The 9,705-nt window shown below is 41.5% G+C and overlaps 1 pseudogene across 1 annotated transcript; it reads right to left on the bottom strand.

The window, feature by feature from the left end:
• Positions 1-4,798: 4,798 nt before the first annotated feature.
• Positions 4,799-5,322, bottom strand: LOC104663362 (annotated as a pseudogene). The gene has a single exon (XR_748128.2). The product of XR_748128.2 is annotated as a 60S ribosomal protein L21 pseudogene (transcript).
• Positions 5,323-9,705: the final 4,383 nt, after the last annotated feature.

The raw sequence follows: 9,705 nt of genomic DNA, 5'->3' as shown, positions 1-9,705 counted from the left end.
CTCAGCAGGGATGTTTAGAATAACATCACCCCCTGAAAGGACCAGTGACATCTTCAGAATATCAAAATGAAAGTCTTAAAAGAAAGTCCTCTGAAACAAATCTAAGATAGAAAATCACAGGCAGGATGTTTATTAGGAATTACTCACAGTATGTACAACAGTAAGAAATGCGATGGTAAGATATGGAGAGAAAGCTGACTGGCAGTGTAGTTGCAGCTGAGGTTTCAGCCAATTATGGAGAGCTCTGGCTCTGGGATGGCCTCTCAGTGGAGGCATTTGTATCCATGTATAGTCAGACATTAGCCTCAGCCACCTCCTGGATGGGGGTGTCCCCTTAGGGTGGGGCAGTTCTCTGCTGTTAAGCAGCAGGCCCAGTGAGGGGCATGTCAATGATCTTCAGCAACCAATATTGCTAGCCCCTGTGGGATGGGTGCATTAGCCTTGAGGAAAGAATCTGGATGAAGTATCATTTTATCCACTACAAGGAGAATACTGGAGAATTGTGTTGTTAGATAATATCATTCAAATATACTGATATTGGAATAATGACTGCTGTATAGGTATCAGGGTGTTGATTTTAAAAACAAAAGCATCACCAATCATAAAGCCAAATTTTAGCTATTTGGCTTGTCAATTTCTGCATCTATACCCAAGCATATTATCCCATTCAAATATTGCACCAGTACTACATTACAGTGAAGCCCCTGTGAGATCAACAAATATAATTACAAAAAAAGTAAGATAGCTTTATTCGAGAGTTAGTGAAATGACAGGGATGAGACTGCTATGGAAGATAGAAGCCTATTGCCAATTTCATTATATCCTGATTTGGGTATCATGGGGTTCCACCATATCAACGAAAGTGTTCATTCATTATACACTCACTGTGGGGCAGGTCTTGGGTCAGTGCTTTTCATGAGTTATCTTACTTAATTATCTTATCAAATTTATCAGCCCCATTTCACACCAAAGGAGCCTGATTCAGAGAAAGATTAATTAACATGCCCAAGGTTATACAACTTGTCAATAGAGATGTAGATTTTGTACCAGGAACTCCTATACTGAGATGAGGATTGAAATCTCTAATTTGTCCAGTAAAGATACAAGGCAGACAGATGGCCCTACAATAAAGAAAAATAAGTGAAATGTTTATTACAGATGGGATTATTGATGGAGAAATTATTTGAAACCTATTAAGTGTTTGGCAACAGCATCATCAGCATGCAAAGCCAGATCTTGCTGCCAGTGGCAAAAACGATGTGCCCGTGCCAACGTCTCTTCAGCAGGAATCCAGCCAACTGCAGCCCTCAGGGTGCATCTGCAGCCGGCTAATTTGCTGGATGAATTCTGCCCCAAAAGTCAGAAAATCATCTTCAGAAATGACCTAGAAGACCTTTTACGAAGTTCTGTGGAACTGACCAGGTGGCAGAGTTTTTCCGGTGTCCATCTGCTCCTGTGTTCCAAGCATAGTCAGGATTCCAAAAATGTCTCTTGTTTAATGCATGCTGTATTCTTCCCATGGAGTGCTTCAGTAATTAGTTTTTAACCCACTTATTACTACAAAATGCAGAAATGTATTGTGCCCTGTAAAGGGTCCATCTAGGCTTGGATTCTGAAAAACATTTGAAATAAAATCTTTTAGGATTGTAATGCAATTAAATTAAGCAAATGGTGCAAGCAGTGGAACCCCTTTCAACAGCTTGGGGTAAAAAAATTCACTCCTTTTCTAGCCTAGGTATACCCAGATCCCAGAGAAATTCCATATGTCATGCTTAACCGTGAACCTCAAAGGCATTGCGAATCTAAATGTATAGGGCCTCCTTCTAAATACCACATGAAGAGAACTAGAAGTAATCCAGGCACCCCACAGGGAAATTTCATCTTCCGGTTCATCATTTTTGTTGCTGACCAGGGGGGTGACCTGTGACAATGTGTTCTTATCGTCACGTTTTGGATGCTGTTTTGGGTTGCATGTGTCCTTCAGGAAGGTATGTCGAAGTCTTCACCCCCGTATCTGTGAGTGTGACCTCATTTGAGAAAGAGGTCTTAGTGGCCATGATCAAGTTGAGATGAGGTCATATTGAATTAGGGTGAGCCTTCATCCAATATGATGGGTGTCCTTGGGAGAAGAAGAAAAAAGACACAGAGACACAGGAAGGAAAGCATCATGTGATGACAGAGACAGAAACTGGAACTACATCTTCATGTACAAGCCAGGGAGCTCCAGCGATTGAGCTAAGACGAAACATGGAACAGAGTCTCCCTTACAGCCTTCAGAGGAAGCATGCCCTGCAAATGCCTTGATTTCAGATCCTGGTTTCCAGACCTGTGGGTCAATAAGGTTCTGTGATTTTAAGCCACCCAGTTTGTGGAACTTTGTTAAGGGAGCCTCAGATGCCTTACTGCTCTGATCTAGCACAGAAGGAGGAGGAGGGGTGAATATAATCCCACTCTCTCCAGTGTTAGACAGGGCACAGCACTGCATTGTGGAGCTACTGAGCTACTTCATTTATACTCATATTCTCAATACGCCTTCCCCCCAACCCCACAAAACAGCCCTTCCTGTGCTAGGAGCTGGGTTAGTATGGGGGAAAGGTGGAGAAAGGGATTTACTACCATGGCAAGTGAGCCTGTTATATGCTGAGTCAGAACAGCCTCCCTATACAACCTGTGACAGAGTGGTTGGTCTCAAACGTCATGTGTGTATTGTAACTGAGTGCTTGACAGGCATGCTGATTCCCAGGCCTCGTCTCAGACCTCCTGATTCCAGCCTTTGGGGATAGACCTCCTACTGCCGCTGAACTCTACGGGGTGATTGTACTAGTCTGTCCTCATGCTGCTATAAGGACATACCTGAGACTATGTAATTTATAAAGGAAAGAAGTTTAACAGACTCACCATTCCACATGGCTGGGGAGGCCTCACAATCATGGCTGAAGGCAAATGAGGAGCAAAGTCACATCTTACATGGCAGCAGGCAAGAGAGCTTATACAGAAGAACTCCCATTTATACAACCATCAGATCTCATGTCACTTACTCACTACCTTAAGAACAGGATGCAGGAAACCACCCTCGTGATTCAGTTACCTCCACCTGGTCTCACCCTTGACACGTAGGGATTATTACAATTCAAGGTGAAATTTGGGTGAAATTATATCCGTGATTCTCATGCATAGTGTCCATGGAACGCACTCGGAATAGCAATCCTCTTGGCTTTGTTAACGAGCCAAGTTTGCTCACCCAGAAGGCCTCTTGCCACCAGTCTGTCTACTGCTGGCAGACCTCCACCAGCCCTCTGCACCACTGCCTGCTAACCAATGGGGTGTTTGCCTTAGTCCCCCTGGTGAGTCAGAACAGAAAGCACATGACAGCATGGGCACAGGTATTTGGCCATATTTAGGGAGAATGCACACACTCTTCTCTAATCCATGGACATGGCAGCAAAGAGGTGAAGGCAGTGTGTCTTTATTTTTAAAATCTGTGTAATTTGAACTTATGGTGCAATGGTGCTATTGGGGACCGTGCCTGGGGTGGTGGAGAATGAACAGACACAAGAGACAAAGACAAACAGAGAACATGGCGGCCGCGCCTAGAGCCTCCGCCTCACTTTATTTATACTCCATAAATCCCACGTCAGCAAAAATAACACAATGCAAAACGAACTTTCTGCACCCAGATATAACCTTCTGCTTAGTTCCTTGTCTCTAAGCTCTTTCTTATTTGTCTGCCTTCTTGGCGCCTACTAGAGTTCATTAAAAGTTCAACTAGAGATACTGTCCTTGACTACTGGAGTTCATTGAAAGTGCAACTAGCTAGAGATACTGTCCTTGAGCCTTATCTATTCTTAGCATATTATTTTCAATGGCCCCTGCAGGTGCATACTCCATGTATTCACTAGTTTTCCTGTATTTTTTACTGTTTAAAACTGGGAATGCTGATTTCTAGCCAGCACCACATGTCCAGTGTGCAGCAAGATACGCCACTTTACAAAGGGCTGAGATCATGGCCCCAGGAACCCTCCAGCTTTGTTAACCACTGGATGCAGAACACTCACATAAATGTCTATTTTCATTACATTTCTTCATTACGTTCTCCAATGTGGGCTAATCATTAAAACCAGCTGATTTTCTTCATGACTGGAAATGATTGTCTAAACATGTTCGTGCTCACTGTCCAATCTTTGACTGGGCATTGGTGACAGTTCTGGGCTTCAGTTCTTGATGGGAATAGCTGAAAAATATCATGGCTGTTTCTTCAATATATTTCACTGAACAAAATGTTATAAAAAGCAGGCTAAAACCCTTATGAATGTAAATAACTATACTATGATGCAAAAACAAAATGCATCATTAAAATGTACTAAAAGGTATGAGAGTAGGGCATTTGGAGTCATACAGGATGGGGGTCTTTTCAAGCTGGCTCCTTTCACTTACCCGTAAGTATTTAAGGTTACTTCATGTTGTCTTGAGGCCTGATAGCTCGTTCCTATTATTTCCATATAATACTCCATTTTAGGGATGTACCACAGTTTGCCAATCTATTTGCCTATGAAAAGATATCTTAATTGTCTCCAGTATTTGGCAATTTATGAATAAATCTGCCATAAACCTCTGTGTGTAAGTTTTTATGTGGATGTAAGTGTTGAACTCATGTGGGAAAATAACTAGGAGCACAATTGCTGGATTATATGGTAACATTGTATTTTACTGCCAAATGTCTTCCAAAATGGCTGCACCATTTTGCATTTCCTTTTTTTTTTTTTTTTTTCAGCCCAGAGGTCTTTTATTTATTTATTTATTTTAACACCTATTATGCCATGAATTCATAGGGAATAGGTTCCAGCAGCTCAGGCTCCTTCCCATTGGTCCTCACAAAGTGTGCTTCTCTGGGTGGAGCAGGCTGGCGCTTCAGCTGAACCCAGGTACCTTTCTCTTTGGCTTCTTTCTTTTTCTGATCATTTTCCTTCACGCGTTTCAGGAAGCTATCTCGGCTCTTAGAGTGCTTAATGTGCTCAATACGCACATTAATTCTCTTGGCAAGAATCTTGCCCTTAACTTGTTTGTTTACAACAATGCCAACAGCATGCTGGGTAACGTTGTAGACTCTCCCAGTTTTGCCATGGTAACACTTGTGGGGCATTCCTTTTTGAACAGTACCCATTCCCTTGATGTCTACAATATCACCTTTCTTATAGATTCGCATATACGTGACCAAAGGAACAACTCCATGTTTTCTAAAAGGCCTAGAGAACATATATCGGGTGCCTCTCCTCTTTCCCTTTGTGTTCGTCATTTTGGCGAATTACTGGAAGATGGCGGTTCCCACCATTTTGCATTTCTAGCAACCAAGAATAAGAGGACTTTCTGTTCTGATTCCTTGTCAACATTTGATATTGTAATTTTTTGGATTTTAGCCATTAAAATATGTATGTAGTGACATCTCATTATTGTTTCACTTTGCAATTCTCTGATTACAAATAATATTTGACATCGTTTTCATATGCTTATTTGTCACCTGTATTTTATCTTTGGAAAAGTGTCTGTTCAGGTCTTTTGCAGTTTGGGTGTCTGTTTGCCTATTTTTTTAGTTTTAAGAGTTCTCTGCATATTTTAGATAAAAGTCTTTATCAAGTATAAGTTTTGCAAATACTTTATTTCAACCTGTAACTTATTTTTTAATTTTCTTAATGACTCTTCCTTTTTTAAATTTGACAATTTTCATATGTAAAATTAAAATATGTTTCTAAAGGAAGTAAGCAGAAGTACTGTGCTCACTCTGAAGTCTGATTTCTCTTCCTTATTCCCTCATTCCTCACAGGGCTATTGCCATGAATCTCTTCCTCCTCCTGCTGTAAGTTTCATTCAGCTCAGTGTCTTCTCCTCCTTGAAGTCACCACAGCTCCTCTTATTTCTTCCCAGCAGTAAGACGGCAATAGATTCCCTTTCCTGTGTTTTTCTAACACCCTGCATCTCCCCTCCTCCTCTATCTGTCTGAAATCACAATTATATTATGATTTTCTGTTAGTGAACTGATTTTCCCTCCTTTTTGAGTGCTGACATGACGCTCAAAGGAAAGGCTCGTTAGTCTAGGCATTTTGGATTTTGGGTTTCCAGATTCGGAATTCTCAACTGTTAAGTATATTGCACATATTTCAAAATCTGAAAACCTCCAAAATCCAAAACTTTGTCTTATCCCAGGCATTTCTAATAAGGGTTACTCACCCTGCACAGAGTGAGCAATTGCTGGGTAGGTTACCTACAAATGAACTGTAAGTGCGTGAGTTACTGAGGTGCAGGCACACGTATCCACATAAGGGTTCATTCAGGGGAACAAAGTTATACTTTTAAAAAGTAAGTTGGAAAACTACTATAGTTAACTATCGAAATATCACTCTCAATTATCAGTCTGCAATGCATGACTATATCCCAGGGTTGTGTGAGATGATGTATTTAAAACTGTATCTAAGGGCTAAAACCCAGCAGGCACTAGATAATAGTGGTGGGTTCTAACTTGGTTTCTAGGTTCCCATTGGCTCAACTGGAGCTTTACCTATGCCCCATGCCAGTATTTATGGGGTTTTGGCAAGATCCTCTCCACAAAAAAAGTTGCAACCAATAGGACAAAGGGTATAACTGAGGCAGGAAGAGTAAGAAGTGCAGAGCACAGGTTGACCCAGGTGCAAGAAGTATCAAAGGATTAAGTATCAAGAAGTACCAAAGTATCAAGGAGTATCAAAGAAGTAACAAAGGGGTATCACAGCAAGAGTTGGGGGAAGGGTGGAGTTAGGATGGACCTGACACTCAGTCACGTTTGGGACTCTAGCCCAGGCATGGCTGTAAATCATGTTCATGCCTCGAGCAAGTTATTCATCTGTGTTTCTAACTTTCTCCTTTCAAAAATAAACATAGAATTTTATGAAGCATATTGCCTACAACCCCAGCATCCAAGGCTATTGTTCATCTCGGTAATCCCTCTTTCCTCCTAACTACTCATTTTCCAAATAATAAGCCAGAAATATTCATCATCTCTTTCTATTTTTTAAATTTATTTTTAGAAAGGAGCCTAATCATGTGTGGCTATGCAATTTCAAGTACCCATGGACTCCCACAGCTGGGATTAGAAAACCTTAGAAATCATACAGCCCAGATACTCCTATTACACATAAGGAATCTGAGGATCAGAGTTTACACAATTTATCAAAAATGCAATGCTGCTGACCTGGGGAGCCAAGGGGAGAATCTGTGACCCCTGATTCTTGGGCCACAAACTTTCTAGCTTATTGTACATTGCTTTGGATTCACGTGGCAACCAGAGGAGGCTGTAACATTTTAGTTTCTACCTGGGCATTCCAAGTCACTTCTTAACACAGGAGTTACCATAGGGTCATCCTGAGATTCCAGCCTGGATGCTGGAAACATGGGAAGCCTGTCAAAGGAAGTAAAGGCTCTAAATATGTGTGTCAGTAGATTTAGAAAGAAAGAATATCCCACTCAGAATAAGCAGTCTCGATCAAATACTCACAAGGAAAAGACTTTTGTGGAAATTTAGCTACTTTGGTGTGAAGAAACTGTTGAGCAAAAGAGAAGGGTGGTAGGATTGATACATTCCTAAACGACCAGTTTTAGTCAAAATGTACAGCATTACATTCAAGCTAAATTGTCCTTAAGGTTTCATTACTCAATCATTTTTGCCAAGTGTAGAGTGACCTTTAAAAATTCTGAATGAGTCATTTTCAAGTTCTGGGGACAGTAAACAGGTAAACTTAATCAAAAGTTCGTACTATGAAGATCCACAAAGTTATATTGTATTTTATCACCCTCCACAGACAGGTAGTCACAAAACTCAAAGTAATCCTTGACAATTAATATTAATAAGAATATATTTTTGAGTTGGAACAAATATAAAACACCCAAAAGGACCAGGAGAATGCAAGATGCCAAGTAACAAAGAAACCACCAAAAACTCTGCAAGTAATCATGGAAAACTGCATTGCACTTCTCACTCATGCTCCCTCAAAATTCTGGAAGGAGAAAGAAAGAAAGAGGGAAGGGAAGGGAAGGGAAGGGAAGGGAAGGGAAGGGAAGGGAAGGGAAGGGAAGGGAAGGGAAGGGGAGGGGAGGGAGGGGAGGGGAGGGGAGGGGAGGGGAGGGGAGGGGAGGGGAGGGGAGGGGAGGGAGGGAGGGGAAGGGGAGGGGAGGGGAGGGAAGGGAAGGGAAGGGAGGGAAGGGAAGGGAGGGGAAGGGAGGGAGGGGAGAGGAGGGGAAGGGAAGGGAAGGGAAGAGAAAGGGAGGGGAGGGGAGGGGAAGGGAAGGGAAGGGAAGGGAATCACGGGGGTTGGGGAGTGCACTGGGGGCATTCCCTGAATTACTCCTCACCTGTCACCTGAATGAACTGATGTGCTTCACAGTTTTACTTCACCCCTTCCTAAAGCTGCCTGAAGGTAGCAATAGATTCATCTCCATGGCCACATCCTGTTTTTTTATGATTACAGTATTTTAATAAAAAGTTTTTGCATTGATACATATTTGTACTTTTTTATTGATACATATTTGTACTTATACAAGTGTGTACACGTGACATTTTGTTACATGTCTGGAATGTGTAATGACCAAGTCAGAGCATTTAGGGTATTCATCACCTCCAGTATTTATCATTTCTATGTGTGTATAACATTTTAAGTCCTCACTTCTGCCTAGTTTGAAATGTACAAGACATTTGTTGTTAACTATACTTACTCTACTCTGCTATTGGACAAAAGAACTTATTCCTTCTATCTAATGGTAACATTTTACCCATTGGCCAAACTCTCCTTATCCCCACACCTAACACACACACCCTTCTCAGCTTCTGCTATCTGTCATTCTACTGTCTACCTCCATAAAATCAACTTCTTAGCTCTCACATCTGAGTGAGAACATACGATATTTGTCTTTCTGTGCCCATCTTATTTCATTTAACATAATGACCTCCAGTTCCATCCATAGTGCTGAAAATGACATGATTTTATTATTTCTATAATAAATACATTATAAAATTATCATAGTCAAATAGTATTCCATTGAATACCTATACCAGATTTTTCTTTATCCATTCATCCATTGATGGACACTTAGGCTGATTCCATATCTTTGCTATTGTGAATAGTGCTGCCATAAACATGAGGGTGCAGGTATCCCTTTAATATACTGATTTCTTTTCCTTTGGATAAACACCCAGTAGTAGGATTACTAGATTACATGGTATTTCTATTTTTAATTTTTTGAGGTGTCTCTATACTGTTTTCTATACAGGCTGTACTAATTTGCATTCCCATCAATAGTGGCTAAGGGCTCCCTTTTCCACGTCTCACCAGCGCCTGTTGTTTCGTTTCATTTTGTTTTGAGACTCTCACTCTGTCACCCAGGCTGGAGTGCAGTGGTGCGATCTCAGTTCACCACAACCTCTGCCTCCCGGGTTCAAGTGATTCTCCTGCCTCAGCCTCCTGAGTAGCTGGGATTACAGGCATGCCCCACGATGCCCAGCTAATTTTTTGTAGTTTTAGTAGAGATGCATTTTTGCCATGTTGGCCAAGCTGGTCAAGAAGTCTTGACTTCAAATGATCCACTTGCCTTGGCCTCCCAAAGTGCTGGGATTACAGGCATGAGCCACTGTGCTGGCCATGGTTTTTGTTGTTGTTGTTGTTGTTGTTGTTGTTGTTTTGGTCT

Source organism: Rhinopithecus roxellana, chromosome 9 (genome assembly GCF_007565055.1).
Source record: "Rhinopithecus roxellana isolate Shanxi Qingling chromosome 9, ASM756505v1, whole genome shotgun sequence".
Taxonomy (NCBI): Eukaryota; Metazoa; Chordata; class Mammalia; order Primates; family Cercopithecidae; genus Rhinopithecus; species Rhinopithecus roxellana.
This window is presented reverse-complemented; position numbering and strand designations above follow the sequence as displayed.